Source organism: Myotis nattereri (assembly GCF_964212035.1).
Source record: "Myotis nattereri genome assembly, chromosome: 1".
Classification (NCBI taxonomy): Eukaryota; Metazoa; Chordata; class Mammalia; order Chiroptera; family Vespertilionidae; genus Myotis; species Myotis nattereri.
In genome coordinates this window covers 98,837,798-98,858,969 of record NC_138075.1, presented here as the reverse complement: position 1 = coordinate 98,858,969, position 21,172 = coordinate 98,837,798, and the positions used below count along the sequence as shown (strand labels likewise).

Here is a 21,172-nt window from a genome sequence, read left to right as displayed (position 1 = left end):
GAGCACCGAGAATGCCTGGCTAGTGATGATTCCCAAATCCCTGTCTCTGTGATCTAGCCACTTTCTGCCTCTTAGCCACATATTCCACCACTCCTCCCCGCCACAGGTGACCATGAGAAACCTCAGTGACCATGTTTGCTGTGTCCAAGCTGTACTCTTTCCTTCTCACTTAGAAATCCCCTAAACATTCTTTAGACTCAGTTAACATTATTTCTCCTATAAGCCCTTCCCTGATATGGTCTCTGATTTCCAACCTCTATTCTGTTGGCATCCAGAAGCTAGGGACTCTATCTTATCTCCGTATCCACATAACCTAGCAATGTCTGCCACTCAATAAAGATCACACATGTTTATTTATAAAGACTGCAAACTAGAATCAAAATAGCTTACAGTTAGTTTTTTTTTTTTGTCTCATTTTAATTCAGCCACAAAATTCTTTTTTTTTTTCCAGGTTTGACTAATCAATACTTAATATCCCTCTGAAGTTCAAGAGTAACAAGTTGGTTCCTCAGTTTACAGGCAGAAAATAAAATAGATAAAGCCAGCTCGAGTGCTTTTGGACAACAGCCTCACTTTCCATCTTTCTGTCTGTAAAGCACCTATTTCTGAGGAAGGATGATGTCAGAACTTTGGCCAGAACTATCAGTGCAGGGAGAGCAAGACAACAAAGCTCTAACTGATCTGCCTTCTGAAAAGTTCCGCTTTCTAAATGGCAATGGACTTGAGCAATCATTAGAAGTATTTTTTTAAGCTGCTCATTTCCAGGGGATGAAAAGACTTGGCAACCAGGATCTGTACAAATTATGTCCTAATTTCTGCTATGACAGGACCAGACTTGGAATCATTTCAGGTGTGTGTTTTTTTTTCCATAAACTTAGAATTGTGACATCTATAAGTAAAGACAGGGATGTGCCTTAGTCTCCTAACATTTACACTGACACACCACTGTGAGTCTAGGACTGTGACCTCTGTACCATGGACAAATAATTTTATTTTGGGGTAGATTATTTTTTAAAAAAAGGAAAAAAGGGGTAATATTATTTTTGGTTAACGATATTTTTCGACCAACAAATATCCTTCTCCCAGATAATCTAAATCAACCAAGCAATGAGTCTGTCTCTCTGTTTCTCTCTCAAAGCTTATGAAGAACTTCACTAGCTTCAGATGACAATCTTTCAAGCTCCAAGGTCATGTGTAGGTCACTGGCTTGAACAACAGATGAGCAAGCCAACTCTTTTCTCCCAGGCTGCTGCCTGAAGAGCATGGGCGTGTAGCAATTCTCAGCATGAACAGAACTGCTGGCCTCACAGTCAAAATGAAATGTGAGTTTGCCAAGGGGGAGCCTGGACCATGTTTATGAGTCCTGGCTCCAGGGATGCAGCCTTTCGCACAGCTGGACCAACATCACATTCCTGGACACCAGGCTCAGAGTCTTGAGAGTAATTGGAGATGTACAAAGAATGACATGATCCATTTAGGCTACTATATATCTAAAAATATGGGATTTCTGTCAATTCGTCTCATAGCAGAGCCCATAGAGGTTCTTAAGTGGAAACATGAGTTTAAAGTGGTACTGCTGGTAGTGTGGGGATCTCCTACTCCACCGAACACTCTAGAGCAGTGGTTCTCAACCTTCCTAATGCTGCGACCCTTTAATACAGTTCTTCATGTTGTGGTGACCCCCAATTTCATTGTTACAAATTGAACATAATTAAAGCAGAGTGATTAATCACAAAAACAATATGTAATTATATATGTGTTTTCCGATGGTCTTAGGCAACCCCTGTGAAAGGGTCGCTCGACCCCTAAAGGGGTCGCGACTCACAGGTTCAGAACCACTGCTCTAAAGGCTCTTTCTTTTCTATGTTGTTGTTGACACAAAGCTTTGCACCGCAGTGGTTTCCTGTGCTGACCCAAACACCAAGAGGGAATGAACGATTCTTACTCCTGAATGAAAAAGAAAAAGAACCTATGTTTCTTTTTAAGGACTGCATGAAAAGGCAAACATTTGGCCCATGTTACAAAGGAGTAACAGGAGGAATATCCAGACCAAGGGATACACTGGAAACAAGGAGGACCTGGGCAGCTTCCTCTGCAACCGTGTTTCCCCAGCACCCACAAACCAGAAACTTCATGGGCCCTTGGTTGGTGGCACTGTACCTTCACTCTCCAGCTCAGTATGGTTCCTATTGTGAAGTTTATTCTCATTTTCCTCCAGAAACAGTTATAAGGGATGGCTGCACATTTGGGCCAACCCACAAAAGCCTGATAAACCTGTAATAAAGTGGAACCACACTACCAATAATTCCATAAAACTGAACCACTATATGTTACAGCTTAAAATGTACTTGTGGCTCCAACTGGAGATCCTAAAACACAGCTTTCTAGCAGCACAAATGGTGACTTCCTACCTTAAAGTTTAGGCAGTGACTCTTGTTTTGGAGAAGGGGTTACAACATTGAGAAGCACTGTCTGAAGACCAAAGTGTAGGAGAACGAGGTGGGGGGTGAAGTCAACTGTGAGGGCAGCAGAGCGAGTGATGGGGGCTGAGTTCAGGAGAATGTGTAATTTCTGTGGTTGGTGGAAGATACTAAGAACTAACAAGCTTAAGAAAATAAAATAATGAGAAGATAAATCAACTAATGAAGTTTAGCTTTATGAAACATTTACTTAATTTTGTTATATTTCTCATTTTACTGCATCAGGTAATAACTTGGTTTCAGTCTAGAGACTAAAAGTCACGTATCTAGATTAAGACTCCTATAGTCCAACACAGTTCTGAAAAACTGAGATTCTGTAATTCTGGGGCAAAGTGCTGCCGTCTCATATTCACCAAAGTAGAGAGAACTAAGAGAAAGAAAAGAAAGGAGGGAATAAAGATAAGAAGGGGACAGAAAATAAAGACAAGAAGGGGATACAAGGAGAAAGTATGTTAACACAAGGCATTTCTGGAGTGAGAATTAGAGAGTAGAATAGTGAACAAAAATAAAAACTCTTGATCCCACCTCAGCTTCCCTCTAACACAGACCCAGTCTATAGCAGACAATCCATTCAAAGACCCTTAAGTTATCCCATGGACTTGCTATACCAGAGTGGGCTATTTATTAGCATGGATGAAGATCTCCCTTCAGGGCTATCTATGAAAAATATAAAATTAGTCGGGCAGTGTACATTATGTCAGAGGAAAGACAGGAGATAAATAAGCAAATATACCTTCAAATGACTATACTTACTGAGTTTTTCCTGCTACTCCTAACTCTTTCTGTGGCTTTCTTCAGCTCACATTCCTACCACAGTGCCACTGCTCCCCAATCTGAGTTCCATGAGGACAGCTTTTTTTTTTTCCTTCTGTTTTATTGGTAGATGTCTGTTAAACTCCAGCGTCCAGAATAGTGCCCAGGACATAGGAAGTGCTCAATTAACATTTGTTGAAGAAATAGAATGAATAATACATATTTTACAGGGAGAGTAACAAAACATAGAGGTTTTTCAAAGGCTAATTGCCCTCTCATTGCTTGCCCCACCCTGCAATCTATCATCACAGTCCCTGCTGGCTTCAGGGAGACCATTCCACAAGACTGAATTATTTTACTTTCTTCCCAAGTATCTCTTCGGGGAAGATTTTCCTCATTAAGCAGTGCGTGATTTCAATGCAGGACTGCCTTGCAAGTCTCTCATGCATTCTGACCTAGGCATGGCATCACGTATGCCAGTCCACGGCACCCGGACCAAGTGCACGCAGAGCCCTGCCTGCAGCCTCTCGAGTAAGCTAACTGATGTGGTAGACCTGAAGACAGAGTCACAACAGGCCAGCCCGAAATGTGTTCTGGTGATGGCTGAGTGGGCAAGTCCAGTCCTTTCTTTCCAGAAACTCAACGCTGCTCTCTATACCAACAAGTATTAATTCAAATCCCTAGTGCACAGTCCAGGATATGAAAATTACAGTAATCTAATCTTGTAGAGGAAGAAGTATGAATCATCATTACATGGTCTGACACAGAGCAGAATGATGAATCCAAGGTTGCACTGAGGTTAGGGTCCACAGCAGCACCCACCACACCAACGCCAGAGAAGTTCGTGTCCCAGCGGAGCGGAAGCAAGGAACAACAATGACACATTCTCAGGGCCACACTTTAAAGCTGTTTATTCTGAGGGAAATTCTGTGATTGAGGGGGCAGAGGAGGGGGACTTGGGGGCTAAAAATGTTGCCTCTTCTATCTTCTGACTGGTAGAAATGGCTTCAGTTTTGAAGCTTGCTTACAACTGTGTAATCATAACATCAGAGAAAATGTCCAGAAACCCCAACTTTCTCCAGGGGAAAACAACAGAATATGCACAGGACAGCAAGACAATGAAAAACAAATCCAGTCAGAATGTTCTCTTAACCACATCACAGAAACATCCAGTTCTGGCCTTTTCTGCAACTTTCAAAAGGACCACCGAAACTCCCCATCAAGAAACCACAGCTCCAGTGCACTTGGGAAGTTGGTCAGGGTGCCCACAGCCCTGAACCATCGCTTGCCTTTCCCCCTAACTTTTTCTTTTGCACAGCTGTGTTCAATTTTCTGTCCTTGGGGTTTTTAAAGGAACATTTATTCTAGGGCCAGGATTCTCAAGTTTTATGGTTATACAACTCCCTCTCCCAGAGCCAAAGAATGTTTGAAAAGCCTAAACCCAGCAAAGAGAATTAGTAAAAGTATCCAAATGAAAGTGAAATAAAAAGTTAAGATTTGTTCCAATTTATATTCAACCTTAGCTAAATTGTACTGTTTGTCTGACAAGATGTCCGGTTACTCATTTTTCATGCAAATACAAGTGTGTGTGTGTGTGTGTGTGTGTGTGTGTGTGTGAGAGAGAGAGAGAGAGAGAGAGAGAGAGAGAGAGAGAGAGAGAGAGAAACAGGTACAGAATAGAGAAGTCTAAAGATGTACTTATATTCTTCCATGTTTCCGTTTCCTGCTAAATGGGAAATTTTATTATAAATACAGTCTAAATCTTACATGGGATTTAATAAAAGATCACAACGAAAGAGATTCCTTCAGGAGTTTTATGTGCTTGTTTTCCCTATTTAGAGAGCTGGACAGTAGTAGGATTTTTGGTAGCAGGAAAGCAGTTTAAAAATATAACTACAGCCCGGCCCGCGTGGCTCAGTTGTTGAGCATTGTGGGCTCAATCTCCAGTGTGAAACGTGAAGAAAGCAGCTGATCAATGATTCTATCTCATTATTGATGTTTCTATCTCTCCCCCCACCCTCTCTGAAATCAATAAAAAATATTTTTTAAAAACTACATTTAACTTAAAAAGTCAAATTATTGGCATTTTTAATTGGAATGCTCTACTAAGTACATTATCAACATCTCCAAATCATCACCACACACATACCAAAAAGAGAGCATGAGGCCCCACCAGCCCCTGAAATGCTAGCCATGTTCCTAAGTGCAGCTCAAACCAGCAGTCCCTTACCTGTCCTTGCTGCTCTTTTTCCTTCAGGTCACCCAGACTCCCATGTCTCAACGCAGTTTGCCCAAAGGCTCTGCCTGCACAGGCTCACAAATATCACTTTCATGTTTATCCCAAACGCTAGCCGACTGCTTCCTACAACTCATCTAAGCTGACAGGCAAAGCAAAGTGCAGGCTCTGGACCTGAGGTCTGTGACACAGCACACCACCCACAGGAGAGGCCTGGCTGCATCCCAAAACAAACAAGACATTTTCTGAGAAAGACAGCAAATTGCACAATCCACCCTGAGCAGAAAAAACTCAATGCATCCTCCTCCACAAAATGATCTAAATGTTGTCAGCAGCACCTGCCTAATGCAGCCCAACTCTCTGACATACTCAGGAGACTAAAACCAGCCTGGTCTGGTCCTGGTTATGCTGGGCCTGCAGAGGTTTCTCTCAGAAAGCAGTCAGTTGTGAGGAGAGCAGACCAAACCCATTCTCTCTACAACCACTTTCTCTCGTTCTTTTAAAATCATATTAAACCACAAAATATTTTCTTTTAAAAAATGAAATGAAATCAATGTATGAAAAGCACCTTTTGGCATGACTCTGGAGGCAAAATAACAGGGTGAATGAGGGGCAAAGATTCCTCCCAGATAACCACTCATTCTCCCGTGATTGGAAGACGCCAGAAGTTAGTAAAATCTCTAAACCTAAGGCAAAGGATGCCTGAAAAAAACACACAGAATTTTAAAGTCAGAGAATTTTTTTAAGTTGGTGATTTCCTATTTCCTTGTGGATGACAGTCTAGCTTCTACCCAAACAGGACACTACAAATATTGGCTTATCATTATAATAAATTTAACACCATATGGTTCTGTGCTCTAGAACAAATTAAGATGCTTCTTTCAGAGGAAGAAAGTAATACTGAAAAATTATTCCCTCAAAATCCCCAAATATATGTCCCCTCCATATAAAACAAAACATAACCAAACAACCACCATATAATTTTTTTTAGCCACACACACAAGAAAAATCTTTATAAAGAACATTTATTTAACCAGGGCTTGAAAACAATGATGTTTTCTAATTTTGTGCCAAGCCAGTTAGAAAACAGTGGATTTTTAAATACTGCTTTATGATAGGCTGCTTATATGCCATATCAGAGCAGATATTTGAGCTAGAACACTAAGATATAACTTTAAAATATGAATCACCAAACTGAGTCATGTGCATGAACGCACTCATGTACACACACACACACACACACACACACACACGCACGCACGCTGCTTGGACTTATACAAAATGAGCAGTCAATAGACAGGTGCTCCAAACATGACTTTTGCCCAAAACATCAAGTGGTATTTGTAGCCTAAGTAGCAGTCCATTTTCTCAAGAGAAAGTAAAGATTGGGTTGTTTCTTGAAGGGATATGTATCTTTAAAAGCTGTTTCCACACAATCTAAATTAGTAAAGAAGGATAGGAAAGAATGTGCTAATGCCAATGTAAGAGGCATGGTGCGTGGACTTCTGAGGTTTGTGGAATGTGTATACTCTAACTTTTGTATTCTTGCCTTTTAAAAAAGTTACCACTTTCCCCTCCACCTATTTCAGGACCTGTTAGAATCTGGATGAAGCAGTGAGGCATGTACAGCCAGGACTCTACTTTATAAAGACTGCACCTGAAAGCATGGAATGCCTTTTCCCTTTATTCTCATTTCAAATAAAAATTTTCAAACAATTTGACCTAAACTTCAAAAAGCACATTAATAAAATCCTGCTTTCAGCTTTTTCCCAATCATGATAACAAAAGAAAATAAAAATCATTAGAGAACAAAGAAAGGATAACCTTCCTCTCTGGACCCAGCCCAGCACTGCCCTCCTGCCCCACCTACCTACATACAGGTCTGCTGCTCCCTAGATGCAGGCTCCACCCCTAAGAGCTGGCTCCAAGGAAGAGAAGGCCTTCAAACCCCACCAACTCTTGGGTATTTCAACAGAGCAGAAAAGGATTCTAGAGCAATTTTCACCTGTTGGACTTCAGCCTAACTCTCTCCACTTGAGCACTTATATTCCCCCTTCAACCCACTCTGACCTGAAGTCTCCACTCCTGAACTACTCTTATCAAAGTCATGAACAACAGCTACCCTAGCAGTTCCAAAGGACACTTCTGTCCTCTTACTGACCTCTTAGTCACACCAGCTCTATGGACACCTCCCTCCCTCTCAAGTCTGGGTTCAGTGACACAGCATTCTCCTACTTTCTTCCTTTCTCCCTGGCTGGTGCTCCTTCTGTTTTCTTTGTGGTTCTCCTCTTGCCACCTCATCCTTAGCCTTGTTCATTCTCATTCCCTCTTCCTCTCTCTCTCTCTCTCCCCATTTTCATCCCTGCATATGGATTTACCTGTCATCTAAATTTTATCTCCATCCAGGAATTGTTTCTATGAGTTACAGGTGCACGCTCAACTGTCTACTTAAAATCTCTAATTGGATATTTAACAAGGACTCAAACTTAGTATGACCACAATAGAACTCTGGATTCTCAAAGCTGGCCCTCCCCATTTAAAAACCAAAACCCTCAAAAAACAAGAACAACTCCCAGTCTTTCCTCTCCTTTTCAGAAGTTGCCATGGACAAGATTTAGGGATCATTTTTAATTCCTCCCTAGTCCTTGCTCCCATATCTCATCTATCACCAACTGCTGGCAGTTACACCTGCAAAGCATATCCTGTTTTATGTATACAACAGCTTTATTGATACAAAATTCATACACTAGACAATTTGCCAATTTAAAGTATACAATTCAATGGTTTTAATATATTCATAGAGTTGTATAATCATTAACAAAGCGATTTTAGACATTTTTGTCACCCCAAAAGAAATCATGTACCCTTTAGCACTCACTCTCAATTTCCACCTAGGCACACTCCGGTTCAGTTCTAGGCAACCATTAATCTACTTTCTATTCCTATGGCCAATTTGCCTGTCCTGGAAATTTTATATAAATGGAATCATGTAATAGGTGGTCTTTTGTGTCTGGCTTCTTTCATTTAGCGTTATTTTCAAGATTCATCAATGTTGTAGCATGCATCAATTCTCCATTTCTTTTTATAGCCAAATAATATCCTATCATATGGACATACAACATTTTCTTAGTCCATTCATCAACTTGATGGTCATTTGGATTGTTTGCATTCTTTGATAATTAAAATAATACAGCTACAAACATCTGCATTTTTGTATAGACATACGTTTTCTTCCTCTTGGGTATATATCTAGGAGTGGATATGCCACATCATACAGTACCTCTATATTTTCCTGTCTGAGGAACTGCCAGACCATTTTCCAAAGCAGCTTCTCTGGAAAGACTTTGCCTTTCTACTACTAGTGTATGAGTTTCAGTTTCTCCATATCCTCACCAACACTTGTTACTGTCTTTCTTTCATAATGGAATGAAATAGTATTGTGATTCTGATTTGTATTTCCCTGGTGACTAGTTATTGAGAATCTTCTCATGTAGTTATTGGTCATTTGCATATCTTCTTTGACGAAATGTCTATTCAGATCTTTGCCTATATTTTTAATTAATTTATTTAAATACTAAAGGCCTGATGCAAGAAATTCATGCAAGAGTAGGCCTTCCTTCTCCCAGCTGCCGGTACCTGCTTTCCTCCGGCACTCGGGACCCGGGCTTCCCTTGCAGCCCCAGCTTCGTCCAGAAGGACATCTGGTCTAATTAGCATATAATGCTTTTATTATTATACATATTTTTATACATTTTAGAGAGGAAGGTGAGAGAGAGAGAGAGAGAGAGAGAGAGAGAGAGAGAGAGAGAGAGAGAAACATCAATGATGAGAGAGAATCATTGATCGCTGCCTCATGCACACCCCACATGGGAATCCTGTGGGGATCGAGCCTGCAACCCGGGCATGTGTCCTGACCTGGAATCAAACCATGACCTCCTGGTTCAGAGCTCAACGCTCAACCACTGAGCCACACAGGCTGGGCAATCTTTGCCTATTTTTAAACTGTAAGAATACAGCTGAGTTGTAAGAGTTATTTATATATTCTAGATACAAGTTTCTTATCAGATTATATGATTTGCAAATATTTTCCCCTACTCTGTGCATTGTCTTTCCATTCTCTTGATAACAACTTTTGATACACAAAAGTTTTTATTTTGTTGAAGTCCAACTTATCTATGTTTTTTGTCACTTGTGCTTTTGGTGTTATAACTAAAAATCATTGCCTAAGCAAAAGTTATGAAGATTAACACCCATATTGTTTTCCAAAAGTTTTATGGTTTTAGCTCTCACATTTAGGCCTTTGATATATTTTGGATACAGTGTGAGGTACAGGTCTAATTCATTCTTTTCCATGTGGATATCCACTTGTCCCAGAACCATTTGTTGAAGAGACTATCTTTTGCCCATTGAACTCTCTTGGAACATTTTTTTTTTAAATCAATTATCATAAATGTAGAGTTTTATTTCTGGTCAATTAACTCTATTCCAAAGATCTATATGCCTATCCTTATGCCAGTACCACACTGTCTTGATTACTGTGGCTTTGTGTTAAATTTTGAAATTGGGAAGTGTGAGTCTTCCAATTTTGCTATGTTTCAAGATTGTCTGGGTTATTGTGGGTCCCTTAAATTTCTATATAAATTTTAGAATGAGCTTTTTCAATTTCTGCAAAAAACCCAACTGAGATTTTTATAGAGATTGTATTGAATGTATAGATCAATTTAGGAAATATTTCCATTTGAACAATATTAAGTCTTTTGGTCCATAAACATGGAATATTTTATTTCCATTTATTTAGATTTTCCTAAATTTCTTTCAATTATGTTTTATAATTTTAAGAATATGTTTTATACTTTTTAAGTTACATTTATTTCTAAGCACTTTATTATTTTTCATATTATTGTAAAAGAAATTATTTTCTTAATCATTTCAGAGGTTCATTATAAGTGGTCAGCACAACAATTAAAATTTGTATCCTGCAACCTATCTTTACTTGTTTATCAGTTCTAATAGTTTAGTGGATTTTCCATATACAAGATCATGTCATCTGCAAATATAGTTTTATAGAAAAGTAAACTGGTCTCCCCATCTAGAACTCTTTTATTCCATATTTGTTCCTAATTATCCTGGCTAGAACTCAGTAGTACCATACTGAATAGTAGTGATGACACTGGACATCTGTCTTGTTCCTGATCTTCTGAGGAAAGCTTTCAGTCCTTCACAATGAAGTATGATGCTAGCTATGGGTTTTTCACAGGTACCCTTTCTCAGGTTAAAAATGTCCCCTTCATTCCTCTTTGTTGCTGTTGTTTAGTGGATTTCTTTTCTTTTTTTATCATGAAGAGGTATTGGATTTTGTCAAATGCTTTCTCTACATAAAACATAGACCCTTGTACTTGCTTTTCCCTGTAAATGCTCTCTCTATACTATTGCCATAGCTCATATTTCTCATATGAAATATGAGAGTATCTAAATCTGGACAGTCCTGGACTATCGTATTCAAAAGTTCCCATCCACCATTATCTCTTACCCAGTCAGTCTATCATATAATCTTCAGAACATTCAGCCATTATTATTGTAAGCACAAATTTTGATAACACTTGTATAAGGTTTAGTAATTGCCAATACATATTTATCATTTTAACCCTCACAACAACCTTACTAGGTAGGTGGTATTATCACCAATTTATGGGTGTGGAAATTAGTCTTGTTCAAGGTCATGCAGTTTATAAGTGGCAGACTCAGGATTAAAATCCAGGCTCCCTAGCTCCCCAGACCATTCCCTTAAATATATTATCATGCCTACCAATAATTGTTTTTACTTACTTCTTTTTTTTTATAGACATATACTTATTTTTTAAAATATATTTTATTGATTTTTTACAGAGAGGAAGGGAGAGAGATAGAGAGTTAGAAACATCAATGAGAGAGAGACATCGATCAGCTGCCTCCTGCACACTCCCTACTGGGGATGTGCCCGCAACCCAGGTACATGCCCTTGACCGGAATCGAACCCGGGACCCCTCAGTCCTCAGGCCAACACTCTATCCACTGAGCCAAACTGGTTATGGCCTTACTTACTTCTTACCTTACTATCTATACACAAACATTGCCAATCTTATTTATTGTCCTATTTTTAGAATCTAACACCATACCTGGCTGGTGTTCAATAATCCTATATAATAAAAGCGTAGTATGCAAATTGTCCCCTCAACCGGGAGCTCTTCTGGGAATTCAACCAGGAGGTAGGGCTGGGGGGGGGGGGGGGCGGGGGGGGGGCAGGGGAGGAATTAAGGGAGGCAGCAGGTGGCTGGGGGAAGGAAAGGAGGCCCCAGCTGGCAGCCGGCAGCCACTAGGGACCCTACTAGTGCACGAATTTTGTGCAATGGGCCTCTAGTTTGTTTAATGAATAAATGGAACACTGGTCTCAAGATGACCCATGAGAAAAGAGTTCCACAGGACTCTGGTAAGCACTGACAACTACACACACCCATGGAGTTTCATAAGGCTCACTTGTTTTTGCGATCCTTCAGTAAGGAAGATTGTTTAGCTTTACCCCATGTTTTCCAAACTCATTTGAGCACAGACCTATCATCCTAACCCTGTCCTCACTGCACCAATAATCTAGGGAACACTCTTTGAGAAATACTGCACCAGAGAGGCAATTCAGATAGAAGAGTTGATGGAAGGAAGCTTCTGCTTCCCTTTTAGTGGCTGGATCTGCTCTCATTTGTTTAATGAACAAATGGAACACTGGTCTCAAGATGATCCTTAAGAAAAGAGTTCCATAGGACTCTGGTAAACACTGGTGGCTACACATACCCATGGAGTCCATGAAAGTTCTCCCATAGCCACAGCTCAGTTCAAAAGGAAAATCCCAATCACAAAAGTGGCTTTAATTTTCTCAGAGCTCTATTTTGCTGAATCTGATTCAAACAAATTCACCCTTCATAATGTATTTTTAACTATTCTCAGAATGCAGGCAAAAACCAATGGTGTGTTAACCACAAAACTGTTTTATTTCTTTCCTAAATACTTACCGCAATGCCAATATTTAAATCATGGCTTTAAGTGTAGGACAACTTCGAAATCTTCCTATCTCAGCTCTCTGAGTCTTCAAGGTTATGTACTCAAACTCTCTCTGAAAAGGAAGAAAGACAAATTTCCACTTTGAAATCTGAAAAAGAAAATAGCAAATAATATAAGACAACCACATGTATGAACAAAGCAGGATATACTCCTGTGATTAAATTTCTGCTTCTAAAGAGCTTTCTCCCTTTCAATTATTTATTTTCATCAGCAACTACAAATTATAGGCAGTGGCTACCATATCTTTTTAAACCTCATAAAAATAATTTGAACACAAGCAAGGCTACAGCTAAGATCCTGGACCTCAGAAGAAAGCCCCTGGGTTTATTAGTTGGTTAGCTGGTTAAGAGGTTAGGGTTGGCTTTGGGAAATATTTGATTTTATGCTACTGAGGCGCTTCTTCCTATCTCCTCCCCATATTTATTCAGAACTTGCTTGTAGTGCCTTTTGAAAAAGTCATCTTAGGAAAGAGTTTGCTCAAGCACAGAAGACCCTAAACTGGACAGCAGCCAGTGACACACCAACACTGTAAAGGACCTGAAGTGGGATCAGTTCTCAGTTTTTAGCAGCATATGGGAGGCTGGACCTCAGAAGAAAGCCCCTGGGTTTATTAGTTGGTTAGCTGGTTAAGAGGTTAGGGTTGGCTTTGGGAAATATTTGATTTTATGCTACTGAGGCGCTTTTCCTATCTCCTCCCCATATTTATTCAGAACTTGCTTGTAGTGCCTTTTGAAAAAGTCATCTTAGGAAAGAGTTTGCTCAAGCACAGAAGACCCTAAACTGGACAGCAGCCAGTGACACACCAACACTGTAAAGGACCAGAAGTGGGATCAGTTCTCAGTTTTTAGCAGCATATGGGAGGCATGGTGTCAGAGCCTATCTTATCTTGTATTGCAAGAATGAGGTTCATCTCCAGGCTGAGGCAGCTTATAAGGAAAACAGCCTGTGGTGTTGACGAAGAAGAGAGGAGCTGACCCATGTGAAGTTCCCACAAAGCAATCCCCCGCCCCACCCCACATTATTGACATCACTGCTTGGTGACATTCAGACAGCCATGAACTCATGACTAGAAACCATATAGGTGGTTGTGATAAACGTAGACCAACTATTGGGTTTAAGTAGGTTAATTTTTGAGACAAAAATAAAATCATTTTCCCTCCTTCCCCATAAATCTATTTATTACTAAAAAGCTTTGCAGCCTTGTAAACTGGGCTAGACCAATTTAAGCCTCTATTTCCTCTAGGACTCCTCCTCAGGATACTAAGCTGGGGAAGAATTTGCCTGCTTTGAAAAAGGAAAACCTCTTTCTGTATTGGCCACAAAAGAAAGAAAAGATGAAAGTATTCAAAAGGAGAAAATGCTGAGGAACCAAAAGAAGCCAAGTGGCAAGGGCAGGGAGGAATCCACACCACGCCCTCTTCTGAGAAAGCTCCCAGCTCAGCCTAGGCTCTGGCACATTGGTGGGTCATCTGTGGGTCACAGGCCTTGGCCCCTCCCTTAATCACCCTGGAGACCAGGCTTCTCTAACTTGAGAACAATCACCTTGGGGCTCTACATCTGTCAGTCTGAAAGAAGAAAATCTAGTGGAGACCAAGAGCTCCAGGACCCAGAAGAAGTTTGGAAGGCCTGTACCTGAAACTTTAGTTCCAGGAATCTGGCTTTCCCAAAGACAATGGGAAAACCTGTCTCTATATAATAAAACTTCAGAATAAAGACACTTTCAGAAAACAAAACAATAAATCAGTTTTAACATACTCAAGATACCTTGGGAAAAAGAAAAGAGCAAGACCACAATCAGGAAAGGATCAAATTAAGTGGCAGGTTGAAGTTTATTAAAGTTAGTTAAACCTGTAAAAAAGCAGAAAAAAACTCCAAGGAAAACAGGGCTTTGGGAAAGAAAAACGAATATGGCTGGTGCAGAGGCAGAGGAGCTCCACTCAAGGTCAGACCTTTAAGACCTTGTATCTCTCCAGGCCTCTCTCCACCTTTCTAAAGCTATTTCTTCAGGTTAAACAATAAACTTTATGCTTGACTTTCAGAAGATGAACTATCCCTATGCAAAAACTCGGACACACTTTGTGACTAATTGTAGACCAACTGCATCTGGAGGGAAGACATGACAAAGAAAGACATACTTTTATACCTTCAAAAGACTTAGGTTTGACAGGAGATGCCCATGAAGGTGCCCACAGCGAAGGGCTTTTTCCAGTGTTTTACTCACATATTACTTAACTATTACAGGGCCAGGTGGCCCCAGGTCCAGAGCATTGGAAAGGTCTTGTCCCCACTCCACCAGATGTCCAAAGGTCTCCTTATAGACCCTAGGTACGAGACCTAACTCTTACTGGGGCTGCCTTCTCCCTTCTTTCCCGAGATGCCTAGAGTAAGGAAAGGAAGTCCTTCAAGATATCTTTCCAGAGCCATGAGCACTAACTCCCTGAGCCATGGGCATTTCCTCCCTAATCTCATATGAATCTCAAGACACATTTCAGGATTCAGCACAAGTATTTCCAGTTTCCATGTGGCTTTCCCTGACTGTCCAACTTCTTCCTCAAAGACCTTCTTCTCTCCTGAATCCATGCCAAATATCTATAACTAGGGGCCCAGTGCACCTTGAAAGGAACTGTGGGCTGTGAGGCTGCAGTGGGCACAGGGGCGGGTCTCAGCCCATTCTCCGTGCCTCCGCCCAGCCCATCCTGCCACAGGTGGCCCCCGTTCCCTGTCTGCCAGCAGCCCCACTCCCACTGTGCTGCTGCTCCCACATGCTGACAGTGCTGGACCCGCTCACACCCACTGACGGTGCAGAGCGATTGGGGCCAGTGCCAGCAGCGGGTGTGAGCGGGGCTGGTGCTGTCAGCGGGTGTGAGTGGCGGCTGCTGCCCCAATTGCCCCTCAGGAGCAGGGGGAGGTGGAGAAGCCCTCAGGGGCGATCAGGGCTGGCAGCCGCCGCCCATACCCGCTGATGGTGCAGAGTGATTGGGACTGGTGCCAGGCACCGGCAGCAGGTGCAAGCGACGCTCCAGTGCTGGCTGTGGGTGCGAGTGGGACTAGCACCGGCAGCAGGTGCAAGCACCGGGAGAGACCATGGCGTATGGGAGCAAAGAATTTTAAGTAACCACCAGAGGCTCGCCCCAATGACAGCGACTGGCGCCTCACCTTGGTCTGGCATCCCCGCTCACCTGCTCCACCATTCCACTGTGTTCTGTGCTCTGCTGCCTGCTACTGATGCCCACCATGTTCCACGCGTGCCCCCTGGTGGTCAGCGTACATCATAGCGACTGGTTGTTTGGTTGTTCCACGGTTCGGTCTATTTGCATATTAGCCTTTTATTATATAGAATAATATAAGCGTAATATGCTAATTAGACTGGACGCCAGGGCTGCAGCTGCGGGATCAAGGGATCCAGGCTGCCGCGGCTGCGAGGGAGGGATCAAGGCAGCCACGGTGGCTGCGAAGGCCTACTCTTGCATGATTTTTGTGCATCGGGCCTCTAGTCTGATTATAATGACCATATAGTTAAGGAAAGGAAGTCCGGAGTTGGACTAGCCATAGCAATAAATAAATAAGTAAATCAATCAATCGTGATTATTTGAACATTTGTTTTTAAAAAAAGAACACACAATAAAATACCTTAAAGTCAACAAAACCACATACCTATTAGAAGATATCTATTGACTGGAAACACACAATAGCCTAAAGATGTCACCATAGGTCTGTACCAGTGTGGGGATAGCCCCATTCCATCACCCTCAGACACGTACCTACTGTATTGGTGGCCAGGCGTCAGTCACTCTGCTTGCATTCATTATTGGGCCACACAACTTGATGAGAAAACTATTAGTAAGTGACTGGACTGTCATGTATAGGAGCCAAGATTAGAGGCAAATGAACAATGACAACAGTGGGAAGGTGCTGTAGGAGACAGGGCACCAGGACACCAAAGGGGAGGGACCCAATTCAAAGACCACTGGGCCCACTACAGCACCTTGAGAAAGAGGAAAGGACAGCTCTCAATGACACACTACACTGCCTAGGCTTCATTTTAAGATTTGGGGGGAGGTTGCAAAAAGCCTGAAATAAAACAAATAGTAGAACATTTTAAGAGTATTAATACCCATTTTATTTATCAAGAAATTTATAGGAGATTTTTGTGACCTAGAACTATTATTATTGTAATATTTTTACACATTAGGATAATATCCACAGAACAGTGAATATTTTCCTAAATACTCGACTTTTTACTAAATAAATGTTGATAGTCTTCACTAAATGTATATTAATGTGCATTTCAATGTACATTTTGACTATAAAAACTTTTTTTACTCTACTTGTCTTAAAAGTTATCTGTATTTCATATGTATTTTTTTCTCTAAAACAAGACTGGGTTTTTATAGACAGGATTCTTATCTTGTATTGTATGTTGTTATTATTTCATAGGCATGAATCCAGTGCTCAACAAATAGATGGTGACAGGGGTGTCAGTGGGAACAGGGGTAACTCATTGCCTTCCCCCCTACCACCGCCATGAGGGCTTCTGGCCATCAGCATACCATACTAGCTGCAGGAGCATGTTCACTATCAAAATAGCAACTGACGTGGGGGCACAAGAAGGAGAGAGAGTTAAAATAAGCACCACGAGCCCTAGCTGGTTTGGCTCAGTGGATAGAGCATCTGCCTGCAGACTGAAAGGTCCTGGATTTGATTCTGGTCAAGGGCACATGCCCAAGTTGTGGGCTTGATCCCCAGTAGGGGGCATGCAGGAGGCAGCTAATCAATGATTCTCTCTCATCATTGATGTTTCTATTTTTCACTCTCCCTTCCTCTCTGACATAAAAAAAATATATTTAAAAAATATAAAATAAAATAAGCACCACGATGTTCCCTGGTGAGATCCAGACACACCATCACCCCTTTATGCTGCTATTGGGTGAGCTTCCTACATATCACATTACAGCACAGGTTCTTGTACATTTTCGAATATGCTCCGGCAAAACCCTGGGAGGTCTTATGCTTCAAAATTCAAAGGAGGTGAGTATTACCCAAAATCACAGATAGAAAGTTAAATTAATGGGCAGAATTCTTGATTTTAAGTTCTCTCATTTTTTTCTCAAAATTGTGGTGCCTCCTACTACTTGCCTAATAGCAACCACAAAATGAATAAACAAGTAGCAAGCAAACACTGAAGAAAAATTCAGCTTGCTGTCTGATAGATCTATGTACTTGTGAATATGATTTTATATTATTTACTAGTCGCCCGGTGCATTGATTCGTGCACAGTGAAAGGAAATTAATTAGAAGAAATATTCATGCGGTAATTACGTTACTGCATGATCAACAATGACAGATCAAAACACACGCGTGCAACTGGTGCCAGGGAGAGCTTTATATGTATCGTGCATGTGCGAGTCAACGTTTATTTTTAAATTGCCAATGCACATCATATGTACCGGTCGGTTGGTCAGTCGGACAGTCAGACTAATGGACAGTCAGTCACTTAGCCTTTTATATATATAGAAAGCATACAATATAGTGTTATGGACTGAACATTTGTGTCTCTCCAAAATTTATCTGATGAAACCTTAACTCCCAGTGTAATGACATTAAGAGGCCGGGGCCTTTTCGAGGTGATTAAGGCATGAGGTAGAGCCCTCATGATGGGATAGGTGACCTCATAAGAAGCATGTAATTGCACAGCAAGAAGGCGGCTAGCTGTAAACCATGAAGTGGGCCCTCACTAGTAACTGAATCTGCCAGCACCTTGATCTTGGGGTTCCCCATTTCTAGTACTGTAAGAAATGAATAGATGTTTTTTAAGCCACCAGTCTGTGATATTTTGTTATAGCAGCTCAAACTAACTAAGACATACTGAAAAAGCCAACTTTATACTTAGTAATTAAGTATAGACAGGTAGGTAGGTAGGTAGGTAGGTAGATAGACAGACAGACAGATAGATAGATAGATAGATAGATAGATAGATAGATAGATAGATATGTCTGTACATATACACACACACACACAGTCAACCCTTCTTATCTTTGGGGGATATGTTCCAAGACCCCCAGTGGATGCCTGATTTTCCCGGTACATAGATAACTATGATAAAGTTTAAACTATTTTATACTTTGGGGCCACTTTATTAAGTAAAATAAGAGTTACTTGAACAGAAGCACTGTGATTCCAGGACAGTCAATCTGACAAACAAGATGGCTGCTGACTAAGGGGCGGGGTGCATACACAGTATGGAGATGCTGGGAAACAATGTGATTCATGTCCTGGGTGGGACCAAGCAGGATGGCATGAGATTTAATCACTCTATTAAGAATAGTGGCACACAATTTAAAACTTCTGAACTGTTGATTTCTGGAATTTTCCATTTAATATTTTCAGAATGCAGTTGACCACAGGTAACTGACACCACAAAAAGCAAAACTGTGGATAAGAGGGGACTGTACATACACATATGATACATACATTATATATATAGATACATACATATAACATGCACACATACATATATATTAGTATATATAATACCAAAATACATAATGTCCTAAGCTGTAAGACAGAAAAAAACAGAATGCAACATCTGGACATTTCACAGTGTTCCTCAAGGAGCACCATGACTCTCTCCAATTCTCCTTAAACTTCAACAATTCTGAAATCCATGAAGTTCAGTGCTTGATGAAGATAAATATTTTCTATTGCTCTTTACTGGGTGCACATGTGCATGTTTCCCCAAAAAGAAGATTATCCTAGGCCTTGCTCTTTTTCGCCAACCAAATAACAAACACAAAATTAAAAAGCCCAACCTATTGATATGTGAGTTGCATTTGATAAGAACAGTGTGCATTAGGGTGGAGTTCCCTGTTGCACATACTCTGCCTAACTCTCCTGACAGGTAAGGAGGTGATAGGTCCTGCCTGCCTCTGGGCCATTCTCACCTGCTTTCTCTTATCTATACTAATAAAAGCCTAGGTGGCCCTCCCACAGACATTGTCACAAGATGGCTGCCACAAAGATGGCCACTACAAGATGGCCATGTGCACAGTGGAGGCGCTCCATGCAGTGAGCCCTGGGGGTCCCGTGGCTCTGCATGGAATGGAGGAGGCTGGTGCCAGTGTCTCTGCTGTCTTTTGTGGGGGAGGCGGGTCCCGGCAGAGGAGGCGGGTCGCAGCCAGGGAAGGGCAGTTGTAGGCGATCAGGCTGGCAGGGGAGCAGTTAGGCATCAATCAGGCTGGCAGGGGACTGGTTAGGGGGCAATCAGGCAGGCAGGCGAGCAGTTAGGGGCGATCAGGCAGGCAGGCAGAGTGGTTAGGGGCGATCAGGCAGGCAGGCAGAGTGGTTGGGGCGATCAGGCAGGCAGAGTGGTTAGGGGCGATCAGGCAGGCAGGCAGAGTGGTTATGAGCCAGCGGTGCCAGATTGCAAGAGGGATGTCTGGCTGCCAGTTTAGGCCCTATCCCAATCCCTGTGGGATCGGGCCTAACTCAGCAGTTGGACATCCCCCAAGGGGTCCCGGATTGAGAGAGAGTGCAGATCGGGCTGAGGGATCCCTCTCCCCATGCATGAATTTTGTGCACCGGGCCTCTAGTTCAGAAATAAAAGGAACAAACTACTGGTAACATGCAACATTGGTGGATCTCAAGTGCATTAATCTAAGTGAGATTCAAAAAGCTACATACTATTTTATTTCATTTACAGAACACTTTGGAAAAGGCAAAACTATAAGGATAGGAAACAGATCAGTGGCTGCCAAGGCATGAGTGGAGGAACTGATTAAAGGGGCAAAAGGAATGATTTAGGGTAATGGAAATTTATATATATATATATTTTTTTTTAAATATTTATTTTTTTTATTTCAGAGAGGAAGGGAGATGGAGAGAGAGCTAGAAACATCAATGATGAGAGAATCATAGATCGGCTGCCTCCTGCAGGCCCCACACTGGGGATTGAGCCTGCAACCCGGTCATGGGCCCTGACCGGGAATTGAACTGTAACCTCCTGGTTCATAGATCAATGCTCAACCACTGAGCCATGCCGGCCAGGGGGAAATTTGTATTTTGATTATGGTGGCTACACAATTGAATGCACTTATTAAAACTCACAGCTGTACACTTTTAAAAAGAATGAACTTTACTGTATTTAAATTAAAATCAGCACACCTGAATTTTTAAAACTAACTTAGAGCAATTGTGCCAACAAAATTATCTCATGGAATGGGGATATTTTATCTTCTACAAGGTTCTATAAACCATTTATCCAATTTCTTCTATTAACTCCCACCTTCATTTTCTTCTCATACAGTATTTATAGGAAGATTATTGGTTGCTCATTTGTAGGATAAAAGCTCCTTTATGAGGGCACGTGCCGGAAGGTAGGGAAGTCTGGGGGGAGGTCAATGGGGAAAAAAAAGAAGACATATGTACTACTATTTGTAATACTTTAAATAATAAAATTAATTTTTTTTAAAAAAGCTCCTTTAGTCATATACACTTTCTTAAGGTAACCTCTGAGTATTTAGATAATTATGGGAACTCTTCTATATTAAAAACAGTCGAGTATGTGGCTCTTTCTCCTGGTGCTAAAAATGTGCCTGCTAATCACCCAGGAAAGAAG

At 41.4% G+C, this 21,172-nt stretch overlaps 1 protein-coding gene across 1 annotated transcript in view; it reads right to left on the bottom strand.

The window, feature by feature from the left end:
- Nucleotides 1–21,172, bottom strand: part of SVIL (supervillin) — a 266,016-nt gene that overhangs the window by 169,829 nt on the left and 75,015 nt on the right. The window contains exon 3 of the mRNA XM_081100660.1: nt 12,510–12,610. The gene's annotated coding sequence lies outside the window, so the exon portion shown is untranslated. The remainder of the gene's footprint in view (nt 1–12,509; nt 12,611–21,172) is intronic.